We start from the raw sequence: 18,451 nt of genomic DNA, 5'->3' as shown, positions 1-18,451 counted from the left end.
GTCAGTTTGTAGATAGTTGCGTTATGGTGGTATGGTATGTCAGCTTTGCAACAACTGTGGGCAGTGTGTTCATTGATGCTGGAATAACATCAGTCTGTAGAAAGTTGCATTGTGATGGTGTGGTGTGTCAGCTTTGCAACAACTGTGGGCAGTGTGTTCAATGATGCTGAGGTTGTGGTATTCTTCTACTTTGCACACTTGCTCCCTTTAGTTCTTGTCTGTTGTATGCAAAACACCTGAATGTTAAGGCAACCCCAAAGGCTGCGAGCAGCTCCGATGGCTCACGATGGTCCCGATTAATCCCACATTTCCCGGAGATGACGTATGTCGTGAGTGGCAAGGGGGCGTCTTTAGACACTTGCGAGCGCTCATTGCCGTAGTTCGCTAAGACATAGAGGGCGTCCTTACACGATGCAGTGCGAGTGCTTAATTTAAATATCCGTCCCCTTTTTGCCAGCGAGTGATCGCATCTTGCGAGCGGGTCTGAATGAGCTCCATGGTACAACCATTTTGTGTTTCCTAACTTCAGCACATATAAAGATGACTCATGAAAATACTGTACAGTACATAAATAGAAAACTGGCTATTATTCTCCACATTTCAAAGAGAAAAAGTTAATTTGTCTTACTGGACTAAGATATTTTTAGTATTCAGGCCAGTTATACATAGATAGATAGATAGGCAATGCTCACAGAAAGTACTCAGCATGTAAACTGCCACTTCAACCTAAGGGGAAACAATTGCAACACAAATTAAATTATATATGGGAAATTCAAGTAAAAATGTATGACATACAATATAACTTGATTTACTGTAAAGTTGTACAGACTGGACGTCACAGGACTTAGTGGCAGGGCCGGTGGAAGGTTTCTGGGTGCCCTAGGCATAGTTTCACATTACCACCCCTGCTCCTCCCAGCAATCTAGATATAACCTCACTCAAAGGCTTTTACCCAAACTTTGGGAACAACATTTGTGTGTACACTCCGGGCAGTAATATGCTACACATCAGTGCCCCCAAAACATAATATGCCACATAGCTGTGCCCTTAATAAATGCTTACGCCAGACATCAGTGCCACATTCACAAAATGTCACACATAAGTGCCCAATATGTAATTATGTCACACATAAGTGCCACAGTACATATTTATGCCACACATACTGTAAGTGTCGCAATACATAATTTTGTCACACATCAATGCCGCAATGCACATCAGTGTCTCCAATCCAACAATCATACCATAAAACATGTAAATACATCTGTTTACCTCAGGCCAGGTTGACGCAGAGGCAGACAGTGGCCCTGATTCAGAGCCGGACGCTCTGACAGAATACTCGCTCTGAATCAGGGCGTCTTTTTTTTTTTTTTATGGAGCGGCCAGGATGATGACCATAGCGACCATCGGGCTTGCGACGAGACCCTTGTGGTAGGGTCTCGTGGCCGCAAGCCCCAGAGAGCTTTCGGCTTAAACAGAGCCGAAAGCTCTCCCACTGACATCACTTGTGATGTCAGTGGGGCCTTCCCCAAACGGTAGGCGTTCTCATGGGAACGCCTCCGTCTGGGCAGCCACTCCCCCGGCCCGCCCACCAAAGAGAGCGTGCTGTCACTCAACATCGACAGCACGCCCCCTTTGGTGCGAGACCCGGGGTGACGGATTGCCCGTTGCTATCCGGGTCTCACGCATGCGCACGACGGAGCCGGCTCCGTTGTGCGCATGCGCTCTGGGCCACCGGCCTGAATCAGGCCCTTAGGCCGTAAATTAATGCTGGCTGTGGAACTAATGGTGCACACACACGGTCAGACTTGCTAGATCAACGATGAACGATTTGAACAATTTTACCAACAATTTAATGAACGATGAACGATTTATGACAGTATTTAAATGAATGAAATCGTCCAAATTTGACTGCAAACACAGTCGATTTCAGATATCGTTATCTGACATATGGGCACGCGCACCATTCATCGATGCATGTCAAATATGTCAAAGATATGAACGATTTAACAATTTTTACAATCGTTATTGTTCATATCTTGGAGAAAATCTGACCGTGTGTACCCTCCATTAGACTCCAAAATGGCCATGGAGGCAGAAAACAGAGATGTCTCAGTATAGGAGGCAGCGTGGCACTACCTTCCTCCAATCCAAACCACTCTCGTTCAGAGCTCAGCATGGCATTCCAAAAGGAGCCAGGGTGCATTTTTCCATCTGCAAGATGGGCAGTGAGCAGCGTCCTGCTGAACCAACCTGGCATGAACCTACACATCCAACCTGGCATTACCTAAATCTATTAAACATTGTTGTACTCAGAAAACCATCCTGTCCCCCATCCTGTCAGCGCACATTAACCCATTTATCAACCATTACATTCCCCACCATCCATCACCCTTCCCCTCAAAAATCAATGAATTACTTAACCCTCTATTAAGCCATTCCCTAATAAACCCACCAATCCCCACTGAGAATCCATTACCCTATTCCTCTCCATTCCATTATCATGTCACCTTCTCAGCACCCAATAACACTTTCATCCAATCTCCCCACACAGTACCCCGTCAACCTATTGACTCATTAACTCCCCCACTCAGCACCTAGTGACTTCCCTCCATCCAGCCCTGATTAACCCATTAATCAATCATGTCACACACATCCCAGCATCCATTAGAGCACAGGTTCTCTAACTCGGTCCTCAGGACCCCACACAGTGCATGTTTTCCAGGTTTCCTCACAGAATAACACGTGAGATAATTAGCTCCAGCTGTGGATATTTTAAAATGTGTCAGTAATGCTGCCCATCTAATAGACGGTCGTTATCGCTCCATCGCTTGGTAATCGCTCGCAAATCGGGCAGTAAAAGTTTAAAAACGACCGGCGATGCGCGCCCGCTGGTCGTTTTTAACATCAATCGCCCGAACATGACGGTCAACCTGACGACCGCCGTCAGGTTGCTATGTTCGGGGATAATTGATCTGCACAAACTGAACGTCTGAACGATCAGTGCATGCAGTTCACCCCGCGGGAGACGACGGCGTCGTCATCGTGCCGTCGTCCCCCGCATCGCCTAGCGGATGGCCAGCTTAAAGGGGGGTATCCACTAGACGATTAAGTTGAACGATTGAACGATAATGATCGTTTGACCGTTCAATCGTTTGCAAATCGTTTGCAAAAGTGTCTAAAACGACCAGCGATGCCTGTGCCCGCTGGTCGTTTAGACATCTATCATCTTTCCAACATGCTGGTCAATCTGACGATATCGTCAGGTTCAGCATGTTTCCAGATGATTGATGACCCTGCATTGAACGACTGCTCGTTCAGTGCAGGCTCATCACACGACTGACAAATGACTGCATGATTACAATGTCGTTTTCAGATCTTGTAGCGGATACCCGCCTTTAGTAATGAATACACCTGTGCCCCTGCTGGGTGACCTGGAAAACGTGACCTGTGTGGGGTCCTGAGAACCGAGTTTGAGAACCACTGCATTAGGGTATTCCTTCACCCTGTCTGCACTTCATTCCCCTACCACACATACATAGACACACACCTATATACACACACACATACATACATAGACACACACCTATATACACACACACATACATACATAGACACACACCTATATACACACACATACATACATAAGACACACACCTATATACAAACACATACATACAAAGACACACACCTATATACAGTTATACACACACATACATACATACATACACACCTATATAAACACACACACATACATACATACATACATACATACACAGACACACACATACATACAGACTCACACCTATATAAACACATACATAAATACATAGACACACACCTATATACACACACATACATACAGACACACACCTATATACACACATACAGACACACACCTATATACACACATACATACATACACACACATACATACAGACTCACGCCTATATACACACATACATAGACACACACCTATATACACACACTTATATACACAGACACACACCTATATACTCACACATACACACACCTATATACACAGACATACACCTATATACACACATACACAGACACACCTATATACACAGACATACAGACTCACACCTATACATACATACATACACCTATATACACATACATAGACATAAACCTATATACACACACATATACATACACAGACATACACCTATATACGCACACACCTATATACACACACACACCTATATACACATACATACACAGACACACACACCTATATACACATACATCATACCTGCCGACTTTCTGGCTGCTCCTTCCGTGAGGGAGCAGCCAGATCGGCAGGACAGGGGGGGCGTGGCCGGTACAAAGGGAGTTGCCGGGCGGGTGACATCACTTGAAGGTGTGGTGGGGGCGGGGCCACGCGATCGCGTCAGTTTGGCCCCGCCCCCGTTATGCAATGCCGATAAAATAGGCATTGTGTAGCAGGGGGCGGGGCCAAAATGACGCGAATCGCGTCACCGCCCCCCCTGCGGCGGGGGTTGCAGGGGTCATTGCGGGAGGGATAGGAGGGTTGGGCGGCAGCCGGGAGAATTGCCTGCCTTCCCAGGAGGTCGGGAGCGGCACCCGATTTTCGGGAGGCTCCCGACCAAATCGGGAGGGTAGGCAAGTATGACATACATACACAGACACACACCTATATATATATACACACACATACATACAGCCACACACCTATATACACACACAAATACATACACAGACACACACCTATATACACACATACATACACAGGCACACACCTATATATACATACATACACAGACACACACCTATATACACACACACCTATATACACACACATACATACATACACACACACCTATATACAGTTACACACATAAATACATACACAGACACACACCTATACACACACACCTATATACACACCTATACATACACACACACCTATGTACACACACCTATATATACACATACATACATAAACACACACCTATATACACACACCTATATACACATACACAGACACACACCTATATACACACATAAATTCCTCCTACCAAATAATTTGGATAGCAGCTCTTAGAGGGGCGGAGATCCTTTTGTGATTGACAGGCTGGAAATCCCAGGTTAGGAAAGACCCGAGGAGAGGGAAGGGGTGGCCACCACACTGCCTGCAAGTTCCATGTCACTGAATTCTGATACATGATAGCCAGGAAGGTTCTTCTGATATGACCCTCCAAACCTCCCCAAACTCCCCACCACCTCCCCAGGCGCTCTCTGCAGTCAGCGACAGGGAACATACAGGCAGCCTGGTGGCCACCCCTTCCATCTCCTCGGGTCTCCCAGTCCTCAGCAGCACACTTCAGCTTTGAACCTTCGATGCTGACAGCCCAGGGACCGCGGCAGAGAGACTGGCAGTGGCATCCTGGAGTGAGTCATGAGATCACAGTGCAGTTAGGACAGGTATCGGTGGCTGCCGGCTGATAAGACCAGCAGCCGCCACCAGTACAATGTAAGAGAAGGATGTCTCAGAGACATCCTTTTTTATTGCTATACTCAGCCGTGCCCTCCAGGGGCCTGCGCCCTTCGGGAGCTGCCTGAAGATGCCTTATGGTAGCGGCGGCCCTGCTTAGTGGGGTCATATACAATCTTAAAGAATGTTGTGTGAGCTTCCTCATAAATCATGCTGCTTATTGCAGGACTGTGGGGACAGCAGGACGCATTCATGGTGAGAAGAGTTAAATCATAATCACTTTAAATTCCAGGCTACTAGCACTCTTTCATTAATTCATATATCAATTTGTGTTGTTTTTACTGCATCAGTTGGATTGCATCTGTGAAAGTGCTTTCCCATTTATAGATTACCAGGAAAGTTTCATAGGTGTACCGATGGACATATACTGTAGATCTCATCCATGCACTTCCCTGTTGCATTCATGCCAAAAAAAATGCATGGTGTCGCAGAGCATCACTTGCGCTGTGGTACAGCATTGTTCTAGTTCATAAATGAGCTTTACTGTGGTTGTTTTATCAACAATTATTTATAAAGTGACTACATGTGTACAACACTTTACAGAGATCATATTTATCCATTCTCATCAGTCCCTGCCCCTGTGTAGTTAATAATCTATGTTTTCCTACCATATGTACACTAGGATTAGCTTTGTCAGAAGAAAATCATTTATCAGTATGTCATTGGAAGAAACTAGAGGATCCACAGGAATCCCATGCTAACATTGGGAGAACATTGAACCATATTTGCCTATCCTCCCGATTTGGCCGGGAGCCTCCCGAAAATCGGGAGCCGCTCCCGGCCCTCCGGGAAGGCAGGCAATCCTCCCGGCAGCCGCAGACCCCTCCAGCCCGCGCCCGACTATATAAAACGCGATTCACGCCGACTCACGTCATTTTGCCCCCGCCCCCTGCTTCACAATGCCGAGATTCTCGGCATTGTGTAGCGGGGGTGTAGCCAAAATGACGTGATTGCATGGCTATGCCCCCTGCTCCGCACACAACAGCTGGCCATGCCCCCGATTTTGCCGATCTGGCTGCCCCATCCCGGAAGGGGCAGCCAGACTGTCGGCATCTCATCCTTTATATGGTGCCACAAGGGCTCCACAGCACTTATCAAAGCACATAAACAAATGAGAAAAACAAGAAAACAGTGACTAATGGAGCATACACACGGTCAGATTTGTCAGATGAACGATTTGAACAATGAACGATTTTTGACTGCATTAAAATGAATGGAATTGTCCAAATCTGACTGCAAACACATCAGATGTCAGATATCGTTATCTGACCATCGGGAACGCGCATCGTTCATCGTTCAGATATGTCAGATTTTCCTTCAGATATGAACGATTCGATTTTTTAAATCGTTATCGTTCAGATCTGAAGAAAAATCTGACCGTGTGTATGCACCATTACAGTATAAGAGAATACAGGATAAGTACATGGTTTATAAACATTGCTATATCAGCGGTCATATCACTCAAGCAGTAGGGTGGCAAATATTAATGGTTAGGTGCCATTGTAGGAAATATACTGTAGATCAGGGGTGGGCAATAAGCGGCCCTCCAGCTGTTGTTGAACTACAAATCCCAACATGCTTTGCAACAGTTTTAGAATGGCCAAATAGCAAAATTGTGGCAGAGCATGCTAGGATGTGTAGTTCAACAACAGCTGGGGGGCCGCTTATTGCCCACCCCTACTGTAGATGATAGTATAAGTATGGGAAAAGAGAAGCACTTGAGGAAAAAGGGCCCTGCTTGTGAGAGTTTACATTCTAAAGGGGTGACACAGATGGGGTAGACAGTGAATATGGAACAGAGGGTTAGGATGAGAGCTGGAAGGCTTTGATGAAGACGTGAGTTTTGAGAGCTCGTTTGAAGTTTTGTAGAGAGGTGGAGAGTCTGCTAGGGAGAGGGAGAGAATTCCAGAGGTAGGGAGCAGCACGTGCAAAATCTTGGAGGTGGGAGTGAGAAAAAGTAATCAGTTGGCAGGAGAGGCCACATGCATTTGAGGAGAGAAAACGGTGGGCGGGAGTGTGAAGGGAAATAAGGTTGGAGATGTAATTGGGAGAGGAATGGGTGAGGGCTTTGTAAGTGAGAAACTTGAATTGGGTTCTAAAGGGAAAGTAACATCTCCAAACGTCAGTGACCCAGCTTTCCGTAACTTTTAGCGTGACCCGGGTCAGATACCCTGGGTTAGGCGTTCACACTGCCGCCTGCCCTTTCACACCAACCCTGTACCCAGGTTGCCACTGTATAACCCGGGTTACAAGTTTGTTGGAAAAGGGGTATAAGACTGAGTGAGGCTCATTGATAGTGTCTGAGGTGACTGAGGCTGTCTGTGGGCTGAGGCTGATTAAGGAGGACTGAGGCCAATTGAGGTGTGTTTCATCTGTTGGGGCTGCCTAAGCTATGTGACTGAGTTTCACACATGCTGACTGAGGTTAACTTTGTTGGTCCGAGGGAGACTGAGGCACACTAAGGCTGACTGAAGGTCACTAGGGTAGTCTGAGACTGACCGAAACTAACAGAGACTGACTGAGGCGTACTAATACTAATACTGTCTCAGATGGACTGAGCTGAGTGAAGTAGACAGGAGCTGAGGCTGACTGATGCATACTGAGCTTGATTCAGACTGGCTGAGTCTTAGGCGCTGGTTCTGAATCGCATGAATGTCTGTTTACGAATGAAAAGGGTGAGTTTGTGTATACAGCAGAAGGGGATTTACGCATTTTTGAATATGCTTGTCCCAGGGGCGGATTGGGAATTTAAAGTGGCCTTGGAAAAATTCCTGAAAGTGTCCCTATGTGCGCGCACCAAAGGCGGGTGCCTGAAAAAGTGGGTGTGTCATTGCTGCAAGGGCGCCCCACAACTTACTCCAAGCTGCCACGAAAGCCGCCGCCGTCACCCAAGGACCCACGCCTGTTGGTGTGCTCTCTGCACACTTCCTAACCCCTCAATGGTGCTGCAGCGTGTAACGTAGATGGTGTGCTGGGTGGGGCTTTAATAGGCTATCTAGCCTCTCTTCTTGAGAGAGATGCTCAGCCGCAGGCAGGCACTGACAGGCAGCCGGCCTGCCTGTGTAACTCTGTAGTACATGAGCCCGGTGACGCGAATCGGTGACCAAGGAATTACTAATGCCAGTGAACTTTAGATGTGAGCGATCTTCATTATGTGTTGTCGCAAAGCGATTAGATACACTGTGTGTTTCTAAGTTTTTGCTGATGTTTCTGATGTTTTCAGTGAATCTGATACTTAGTTTTCTTGTTGTCCATCTAAAGCAGCGTTTTTCAACCACTGTGATGTGGCACACTAGTATGCCGCGACAGATTGTCAAGTGTGCCGCGAGGTCAGCAAAGTCAGAGTTGATTTTACTTGTATTGCTGGCCTGGGCAGTATTGGGCTCTTCTGGGAGGCTCAGGCGTGACCGGGCCATCACCTATGAAGACGCAGCGGCATGACATAGGTCACACATTCCGTGTTGCACGCCCGACTGCACACTGCTCCTAGCTCTGCATTGTGTGCTCAGTCACTGAGGGACAGGACATGGACAACAGTGAGCCTTCTCAGCTGGTTATTTTATTTTCTTCTCTGGGGGCCAATGTAATTTTATTTTATTTTTTCCTGTGGGGAGCAATGTGATTGTTTTTTCTGTAGGGGCCAATATGTGTGTTTGCATTTTTCTGTGGGGACTATTTTGTTTTTTTTATTTCTGTGGGGCCATTGTGTTTGTTTATTTCTGTGGGGCCATTGGGCCTGATTCAGAGCCGCTCGTGAGCGGTGCTTGATGTTTGGCCACTGCGCATGCGCCGCATCCGGCGTGCGCATTTGTGAGCCCTGCCGAGCAACTGAACTTCAGTTGCTACGGGGCTCTCTACAAAACGGGGCGGCTATCAGTGGTGAGTGACAGCTCACCCCGTTTTGTAGGGGGGGGTGGCTGCACAAACGCAGGTGATCCCTTAGGAACGCCTGGCGTTTGTGGGAGGACCTACTGACATCACTAGTGATGTAAGTAGTGGACTCCCTGCTCTATTAGAGCAGGGAGTCCACTTGGGCTTGCGGCAGCTGAGACCCTACCCCAGGGTCTCGTCGCAAGCCCGATGGTCTCAATAATTGCGACGGTCTCCAACCCGCTCTCACAAGCTGTGGGTGGACACCCACAGCTTTGCGAGCGACCTAGAAACAAAAAAATAAATAAAAATGCCCACAGACCCTGCGAGCTGCCTGCGGCAGCGAGCGGGTCTGAATCAGGGCCATTGTGTTTGTTTTATTTCTGTGGGGGTGATGTGTGTGTTTGTTTTTCTGTAGGGGCCAATGTCTGTTCTTTTTTCTGTCGGGGCAGATTTGTGAGTGTTTTTCCCAGTGGGGGATTGATAGTGTGCTTTAGCTATTTTAAAATCTTGTTTGGTGTGCCGTTAGTTGAAAATCACTGTTCTAAATTATTGGAGCCTGCAAGAGCACTCCAAAATATAAATGCCCCCCACTGTTTCACAAGATATTTTATCTCTTACTTTGAATTCCTGTTGTGTACTTGTTGATGTGAATGTTTTCTTCTGTTTGGTGCGAAGGTGTTTAGTTGTCTTGCAGACTTGGCATCTAAGGCAATAAGATAAACCAGGCTCCTTTTCTTTCAGTCATGTCTCTTTGTTTTTCCTTTTGTCCGCATTGGATCTTAGGGCTTTTATCCATGGTTTGTTGAGCTAAATTTAAGTTTTTCAGTTTTTAGATGCTTTTAGAAGTACTGGCCAGTGGGCCTAATTCTGACTCGCTCGCGAGCGCTGGACGCTCGCAAGCGGGTCGATGGTGCCGAAGTGCACATGCACACGACGGAGGGAGCTCCGTCGTGCGCATGCGCGAGACCCGGCGAGCGGCGGGGAATCCTCGCTACAAAGGGGGCGTGCTGTCGATGGTGAGTGACAGCACGCCCCCTTTGGTGGGCGTGGCTGCCAGACGGAGGCGTTCCCATGGGAATGCCTACCGTCTGAGTCCGGCCCCACTGACATCACTAGTGATGTCAGTGGGAGTGATTTTGGCTCTGATAGAGCCAAAATCACTCCTGGGCTTTCGGCAGCGATACCCTACCGCAGGGTCTCGTCGCAAGCCCGATGGTCGCGATGGTCTTGACCATCGCAACCATCATCATGGAAGCTCGCTATAGCTGTGGGTGGTAACCCACAGCTATGCGAGCGTCCATGAGGCCGCTCCAAAATGAGGTAGGAGGGCCCTGATTCAGAGCGAGCGCTCTGGTCAGAGTGTCCGGCTCTGAATCAGGCCCAGTATTTCTAGCTGATTCTTTTCAAAGGCCGCGATTGGTTATTGAATTTGGTGATGAAAAGTACTCTTACTTGTTTTGTGTTCTCTTCTATCCTTCCTTCTCTTCTAGGAGTTCACCTCTTTCAAGTTTCCTTTCTACTTCAGGGTCCATAGGGTTCCACAGGATACCTTGGGGTATAGGTGTGACGTCAGTCGCAGGGCACCAAAGAGTTAAGCTTTCAGCCTCCCAGGATGCACTAGGTCCCCCTCCTATACCCCGCCCCCGGGCCAAGGCACCTCAGTTTAGTTTGGTGCCCGGCCGGAGTCGGGTGCACCTGTTGGAGTGGGGGCTAGAAGAGCCCCTGAAGCTTATTCTTCATGCAGCTGTGGCTGCACAACTGGATGAACAGCATGGACAGTCAGTCATGACGTCCATGCTGTCTTCCCTACACCCCGCCGGTACCAGAACGCCGGTACTGATCCGGGGATGCTGGTGGGCGTCTGGGGTCACAGCTAGCGGTGACCCCAGATGCTCCGGACCATGGCCGGATTCAAGGGGGACAGAGGTAAGCAGCGGGGTCCCGCGGTGGGTCCCCGCTGATCACATGGTCCTAAGTCCCCAGGCAGGGGGCTCCCTGGGGACTGGCTGCAGCGTGGAGCCAGGCGACCAACCTGCGCTTCCACTACCCCCTGGGACAGCGGACCGCAGCAGAGCGGTAGCGCTGCGGCGTCCCAGGGGTTAAATGCATGCCAGGGGAGCGCGCCTTCCCTGTCTCACAGCCGGCGCCTCCCCCGCTGCACACAGCCCTCTCTGCATGCTGCCGACTGGTCCTGTGGCAGCGCTCCTCCCCCAGGCCAGCCTCCTCTCTGCTCCTCGGCGGCCATCTTCTCCAGAACGCATGGTGAACGCTGCTGGAAGCGCTGGACGGAAGCATCGTGGTCTGGGTCCCCCCGCATACCTCTCCTCCGCTGTGGTCAGGTCTGTGTATGCAGCGCTGTGTCCTACCAGGCCCTGTGTCTGTGTAGTTGAGTGATCAGCGCTGTTAGTGCAGGAATTGTTATTTTTCTGCATTGTATGTGACTGTGCTAGCGCTGCTGCCTGTAATCTTTTCTTCTCTAAACTGTCAGCTTTATTACTGTCCCTGTTCTTTCTGCTAAAGCCCTTGCGGTGCGGTGCTGCAGGGTGGTCTCTCGCCTATTTAATACTTAATTGGTGAGAGAGGTCACATACGTGGTGCCATCATGTCTGAAAGTGATTTTCCCCTCCGGCTACAGTGTACCACGTGCAAAGTACCGTTAGCGGAGGGGGAGGGTAGCGCGGAGGGCCTTTGCCGGCAGTGTTTGTCCATGGCGCGGCCTATTACGGTTACAGCACCGGTACAGGAGCCGCCCTGGGCTTGTTTCGCTCAGGCGTTAACAGCTTTAGTGGGCCAGTTAGCTCCGCAGCCCGCGTTTACTCCGATGGGTTTGTCCCAGCAGTCTGTGGTGTCGTCACCCATGCAGGGGTTCCCACGACAATTGGTGGTACCCCACAGTCTCCCTATTTCCCCGCTCCCGGGTTCTCAGGAGCCAGCGTGGGTTAACTCCCTGACGAGTTCTGTACAGCACTTGTCGGATGTGTTGCAAGGGGAGTCTGTGATGCGGTCTCATAAAAGGCCGGTGGCGTCTCTGTCCGCTCCTTATGAGGATGACGAAGGGACGTCTGATGATGGGGAGATTCTAGATCCTTACGATCAGGAACCTCTCCATACTAAGGACGCTGATGCTAAGTCCAAAGTATATATTCCTGGACTTATTCGGGCGGTCCGCACAGCCTTGGTGATTGAGGACGAAGTTCCCCCAGCGGCTAAATCTAAGTATGCCTTTTTCAAAGATGTGAAGGGCGATGCCACAGTCTTTCCTCTTTCGGGTCAGTTGGTGGACCATTTAGAGGAGGCGTGGAAACAACCTGGCAAAGATACCAGCCGCAGAGACGCCTGGCGGTGGCTTATCCGTTCGCGGATAATTATTTTGCGAAGTGGGAATCCCCTCCACAGGTGGATTCTCACGTGACCCGTCTTGTCCGTAGTGCCACATTGCCGATGCCATCCATGTCCTCCCTTAAGGATGCTACGGACCGCAAGGTAGAAATCTGCCTGAAGTCCGCTTATTCCCTTGCAGGGGGGGCAGCACGGCCGGCTATGGCCATTTGCTGGGTTGCCAGAGCGATGGAGCGCTGGGCGGATTCATTAGAGGCTTCTTTTGAATCCGACTGTCCGGCCGATCAGGCGGAGTTGATTGGCAATCTCCGTGATTCGGCCACCTACATCAACGAGGCGGCTCTAGACATTAGTACTCTGGTGTCTAGAATTTCTTCAGCAGCGGTAGCTGCTCGTCGCACCTTGTGGCTGCGATCCTGGAAGGCGGACGCAGATTCCAAGAAAGGTCTGGAAGCGTTGCCGTTTACCGGAGAAGTTCTCTTCGGTCCGGATCTGGATAAGATTGTGGCCACGCTGGCGGCAGCCAAATCTGCCTGTCTCCCGTCGGCCGCTGCTCCTTCTGGTTCGGGACCATCGTCCTTTCGGTCATCTAGGGCCCAGGGCAGGCCCAAACCACAGTCGTTTCCTCGACAGGCTGGCCCTAAGAAATCGGTCAAGCCCCGGAAGCAGGCATGGAGTACCAGACGTCCGACCCCCAAGCCAGATGACAAGCCTGCGGCCTGACGGTCCGGGCCTCCCTTTGGGGGATCCCAGGGTGGGAGGCCGCCTGCTACAGTTCGCCCAGTGTTGGTCGACCACTACGACAGACACTTGGGTTCTGGAGGTGGTTTCCACGGATACGCCCTCTCCTTCCGGCACAGACCCCCGGCTCGCTTCTTCACCACGGGTCTCCCATCAGACCGGAACAAGGCTACGGAGCTGCGGAAGGTATTGCACACTATGCTCCAGGCTGGAGTTATAGTGGCGGTTCCATTCTCCCAGAGGGGCCAGGGTTTCTATTCAAATCTATTTTTGGTACAGAAACCCAATGGGTCATATCGTCCGATTCTCAACCTCAAAGCACTCAACAAGTCTTTGCGGGTCCCGAAGTTTCGGATGGAGACCCTACGGTCCATCATTCTGGCGCTGGAACCTGGGGACTACTTGGTGTCATTGGACATACAGGACGCTTACCTGCATGTCCCTATTCTTTGGCGCCATCAACAGTTCCTCAGGTTTGCAATCAGCAGCGACCACTTCCAGTTTCGGGCGTTACCTTTTGGCCTGGCAACAGCACCACGTGTTTTCACCAAGGTGATGGCGGTCATGGCGGCTTCTCTGCGGCTGCAGGGAGTCCGCATGTTGCCGTATTTGGACGACCTGTTATTGGTGGCAGGATCTCCAGAGCTCCTGTTACGCCACTTGGACCTGACCATTGCACTGCTGCAACGGCACGGCTGGCTAATCAACTGGCAGAAGTCCACTCTAATCCCGTCTCGGAGGATTCTGCATCTTGGAGCCTTATTGGACTCGGGACAGCAAAGGATCTTCGTGACGGAGGACAAGATCTCTGCTTTACAGTCAAGGGTGCGCAGTTGTCTGCACAGCCGCCGGGTGTCCTTACACTCGGCGATGAGGTTACTGGGCTCCATGGTGTCGGTGTTCGACATGGTGGAATACGCCCAGTTTCACTCCAGACCTCTGCAGCACCTGATCCTGTCCAAGTGGAACGGGCTGACTCAGTCTCTGAAGTCCCAGACGATTGTGCTCACCCAGGAGGTTCGCCTGTCCCTTACGTGGTGGTTACAGACGACCCACCTCAACAAGGGACGTCCGTTCTGGGTTCCAAATTGGGTCCTGTTGACAACGGACGCCAGTCTTCGGGGCTGGGGAGCAGTTTCGGGTCCACACTTGTTCCAGGGCAGGTGGACGCCGACAGAAGCGGAGCTTCCAATAAATATCTTGGAACTCCGTGCGGTCTTCAATGCTCTCCAGCAGGCACAGCGGTTTCTCCAGGGTCGCCCGGTGCAGGTCCAGTCGGACAACGCTACCACCGTGGCCTACATAAACAGGCAAGGAGGAACTCGCAGTCGGGCGGCTCTCGTAGAGGTCTCTCGGATCCTGGTTTGGGCGGAGCGCAATCTTCCGGCCATATCAGCGGTCTTCATCCCGGGAGTGCTCAATTGGGAGGCGGACTTTCTAAGTCGCCAGGACGTTCATCCGGGGGAATGGTCCCTGCACCCGGACGTTTTTCAACTACTGGTGGACAGGTGGGGTCTTCCAGAAATCGACCTCATGGCGTCCCGGCACAACAACAAGTTGCCGGTGTACGGGTCTCGCACAAGAGACGAAGGGGCGTCTCTGGTGGATGCTCTGTCCGTCCGGTGGACGTTCCGGTTCGCATACCTGTTCCCTCCGGTCTCCCTTCTTCCACGGGTAATCCGGAAATTCAAACAGGAAGGAGGGACGCTCCTGTTGATAGCTCCCGCGTGGCCCAGACGGCACTGGTTCTCAGACCTTCAGGGTCTGTCCGTGGACATTCCTCTGCGGTTGCCGCTACGACCGGACCTTCTGTCTCAGGGTCCTTGCCTTCACCCGGACCTGACTCGGCTGTCTTTGACGGCGTGGCTGTTGAGACGGCCATGCTGAGGTCCCGGGGGTTTTCCAGCTCTGTGGTGCGTACCATGTTACGAGCTCGGAAACCGTCTTCCGCGAGGATATACCATCGCGTGTGGCATACGTTCTTCCAGTGGTGTCGACCGAGAGGTTATGCACCGCGGGAGTTTCGTCTGTCTCGGATTCTCGCCTTCCTGCAAGCGGGACTAGATCATGGGCTTCGCCTTGCTTCTTTGAAGGTACAAGTTTCGGCCCTATCTGTCTGGTTTCACCGTAGGATTGCTACAATCCCGGATGTGCGCACCTTTATGCAGGGTGTTCTCCGCATTCAGCCGCCCTTTGTTCCACCTGTGGCGCCTTGGGATTTGGCTGTGGTCCTGAGGGCTCTCCAAGGACCGCCGTTTGAACCACTGGGCTCAGTGGATCTTAAATGGCTAACAGCTAAGACTGTTTTCCTTCTGGCCATTGCTTTGGCCAGACGTGTTTCTGAGTTAGGGGCTCTTTCTTGTAGACCCCCTTTCTTGGTTTTTTATGGGAACAGGGCAGTGCTCCGCACTCGGCCCGAGTTTCTTCCCAAAGTTGTTTCCCAGTTTCATATTAACGAGGAAATAGTTGTTCCGGCCTTTAACTCACCGGGTCTTTCCGTGGGTGAGGCCTCTTTGGATGTTGTGCGGGCCTTAATGACTTATGTTGACCGCACTTCTTCGTTTAGGAAGTCGGACGCTTTGTTTGTCCTCTTTGGCTTCCGTAAAAAGGGTTGGCCTGCTTCAAAGCAAACTTTGGCAGCCTGGATCCGTATGGCTATTTCTGAAGCTTATCTTCATGAAGGCCTACCGGTCCCTCCTTCTCTGAAGGCTCATTCCACTAGGTCTGTGGGTCCTTCGTGGGCAGCTCGACGTGGTGCCTCGGCAGTTCAGATCTGCAAGGCTGCTACGTGGTCTTCTGTCCATACCTTCGTGAGGTATTACAGGTTTGACACCTTCGCCTCTCAGGATGCTTCCTTCGGGCGGCGGATTCTCCTTTCTGCACAGGAGCGTCCCCACCCTTAAAGGATACTGCTTTGGGACATCCCCAAGGTATCCTGTGGATACCCTATGGACCCTGAAGTAGAAAATATGAGATATGGTAAGAACTTACACTTGTTATCTCTATTTCTACGAAGTCCATAGGGTTCCACAGGACTCCCGCCCTGTCGCACCTGTGCTGCAGATGGGCTTTGCTCTGGTCACCGGTTTTCCGTCTCCCTCTGGTGAGAATGTGATTCTTGTATGTGTCCAGATCTTTGTTCTCTCTCTTCCTTCTCCTCCTCCGGCCTATGGCTTGGTAACTAACTGAGGTGCCTTGGCCCGGGGGCGGGGTATAGGAGGGGGACCTAGTGCATCCTGGGAGGCTGAAAGCTTAACTCTTTGGTGCCCTGCGACTGACGTCACACCTATACCCCAAGGTATCCTGTGGAACCCTATGGACTTCGTAGAAATAGAGATAACAAGGGTAAGTTCTTACCATATCTCATATTTTCTTCTTCATAGTCCTTATTGACTTTCGCTACATTTAAGCCTCTTTCTAGAAATTGTTTCTTCATGTCTGTAGCCTGTGCTTCATAGTTATAGGGTGCAACAGTGTCTCCAAATTCTTTTGAACTGACCTTTTGGGATGTTTTCAATTCATTTCTGGTCCAATTACGTAAAGAATATGGTGCGCTCTGGGGCACTCCTGTATCTACTCTACGGGTAGTCTGACTAACCTTCAATGTTATCAATGGTATGGTGTGTAACTCCAAAACCTATACGGTTATAAGGGAAGCAGTCGGGAAGCTGACGGACGAAATCCCAACCACCGGCTTCCCGACTGTCTAATCCCAGCAAGGTACTAATGACAGGCGTCGAAATCCCGATGCCTGTCATTAGACCTACCAGGGAGCCCAACACCCGGCATACCGATCGAAGGTAAGCCGGGCGCGGACAGCCGCGGGGGGGACTGTTAGGTACCCCCCAGGGAGTTAGGGTTAGGCTAGGGGAAGGGGGGTTAGGGTTAGGCACTCCCCGGGGGAAGGTTAGGGTTAGGCACCCGCTGGGGGGAGGTTAGGGTTAGGCACCCCCCGGGGGGAGGTTAGGGTTAGGCACTCCCTGGGAGACTTAGGGTTAAGGAGGGTTAGGTTTAGGCACTTAGAGGGGGGTTAGGCACTTGGGGTGGAAGTTAGGGTTAGGCACCCCTAAATGAGGGTTAGGGGGGGAATTAGGTTAGCAATACTTACCAAAAAGAACGATCTGGATTTTCACCTCTCCCGGGCTGCTGCTGTCGGGATTAGAACTGCCGGCCGCATGGTACCAATTTTGATGCATCTATTCACAGAGAAGGCATCTATTCACCGGCGGTGATTGCTACACCACTGTTTTCCACACCCGCAGGATACTGCGGCCCGCGGGTGGGGACGTCACCACCAGGCTTTTTTATCAGGGCGACGCGAAAAGGGGCAGGGTGCATTCTGCCCTTTTTAAATTGGACAGGGCGCGTCACCCTGGTAAAACAGCTTTGCGGGAACGATAAGTACCCCTCTTCACTCTCCTCTGCACCTCAAATATAATCCCATGCTAAGCAAACACTAGTATGCAAGGTAGGAGGTAGGAATGTGTGCACTTACCCAAATCGTGCAGTTCTCTTCCTGCTGGTTCTGTCAGTCCCAGAGCTTGCAGAGGTGGTGGTGGAGGTTAGTATTATGTGCTGTGATATTATTATAATGAAGACTATAACTAGTGTCTGATATAACACATTTATTGTAAATCAACAAGGTATGCCAGTGACTCACCAGAGTCTTGACATGTTAAATGAGCATGTATAGAGCAATAATCCTTTGTTGGTCTCTAATTACATTTACCACTGTCTGACGACATGCAGCAGCATAAACATTGGTACCATCGACACACAGCAGTCACGCAGCATGTAAGGCAAGTCTGACCAGCCGCAAACACTGCAGCTCCCCTGACATGTAGAGAGATTTCATGCTGCACAGGAGAATGCAATGACTAATTTATGCACGCCCATGAAATGGCATTTAAACGGGTCAGACACACCTGCGTTCTTCTAACCACCCCCAGTTACCTCCCACAG

General features: G+C 50.5%; 1 protein-coding gene across 5 annotated transcripts in view; it reads left to right on the top strand.

Moving 5' to 3' along the window:
• Nucleotides 1-18,451, top strand: part of LOC148529274 (acylphosphatase-2-like) — a 58,256-nt gene that overhangs the window by 16,393 nt on the left and 23,412 nt on the right. For 2 of the 5 annotated variants that reach the window (XR_015877781.1, XR_015877783.1), the window contains exon 1: nt 5,372-5,433. The exons of 1 other annotated variant lie outside the window; for it this stretch is intronic. The gene's annotated coding sequence lies outside the window, so the exon portion shown is untranslated. Of the gene's footprint in view, nt 1-5,358; nt 5,434-18,451 lie in introns of those variants that run through there. 2 more of the 5 variants (XR_015877784.1, XR_015877782.1) reach the window with 2 other exon arrangements.

This window comes from Taudactylus pleione, unplaced genomic scaffold, assembly GCF_031769625.1.
Source record: "Taudactylus pleione unplaced genomic scaffold, aTauple2 ptg000085l, whole genome shotgun sequence".
NCBI lineage: Eukaryota > Metazoa > Chordata > Amphibia > Anura > Myobatrachidae > Taudactylus > Taudactylus pleione.
This window is presented reverse-complemented; position numbering and strand designations above follow the sequence as displayed.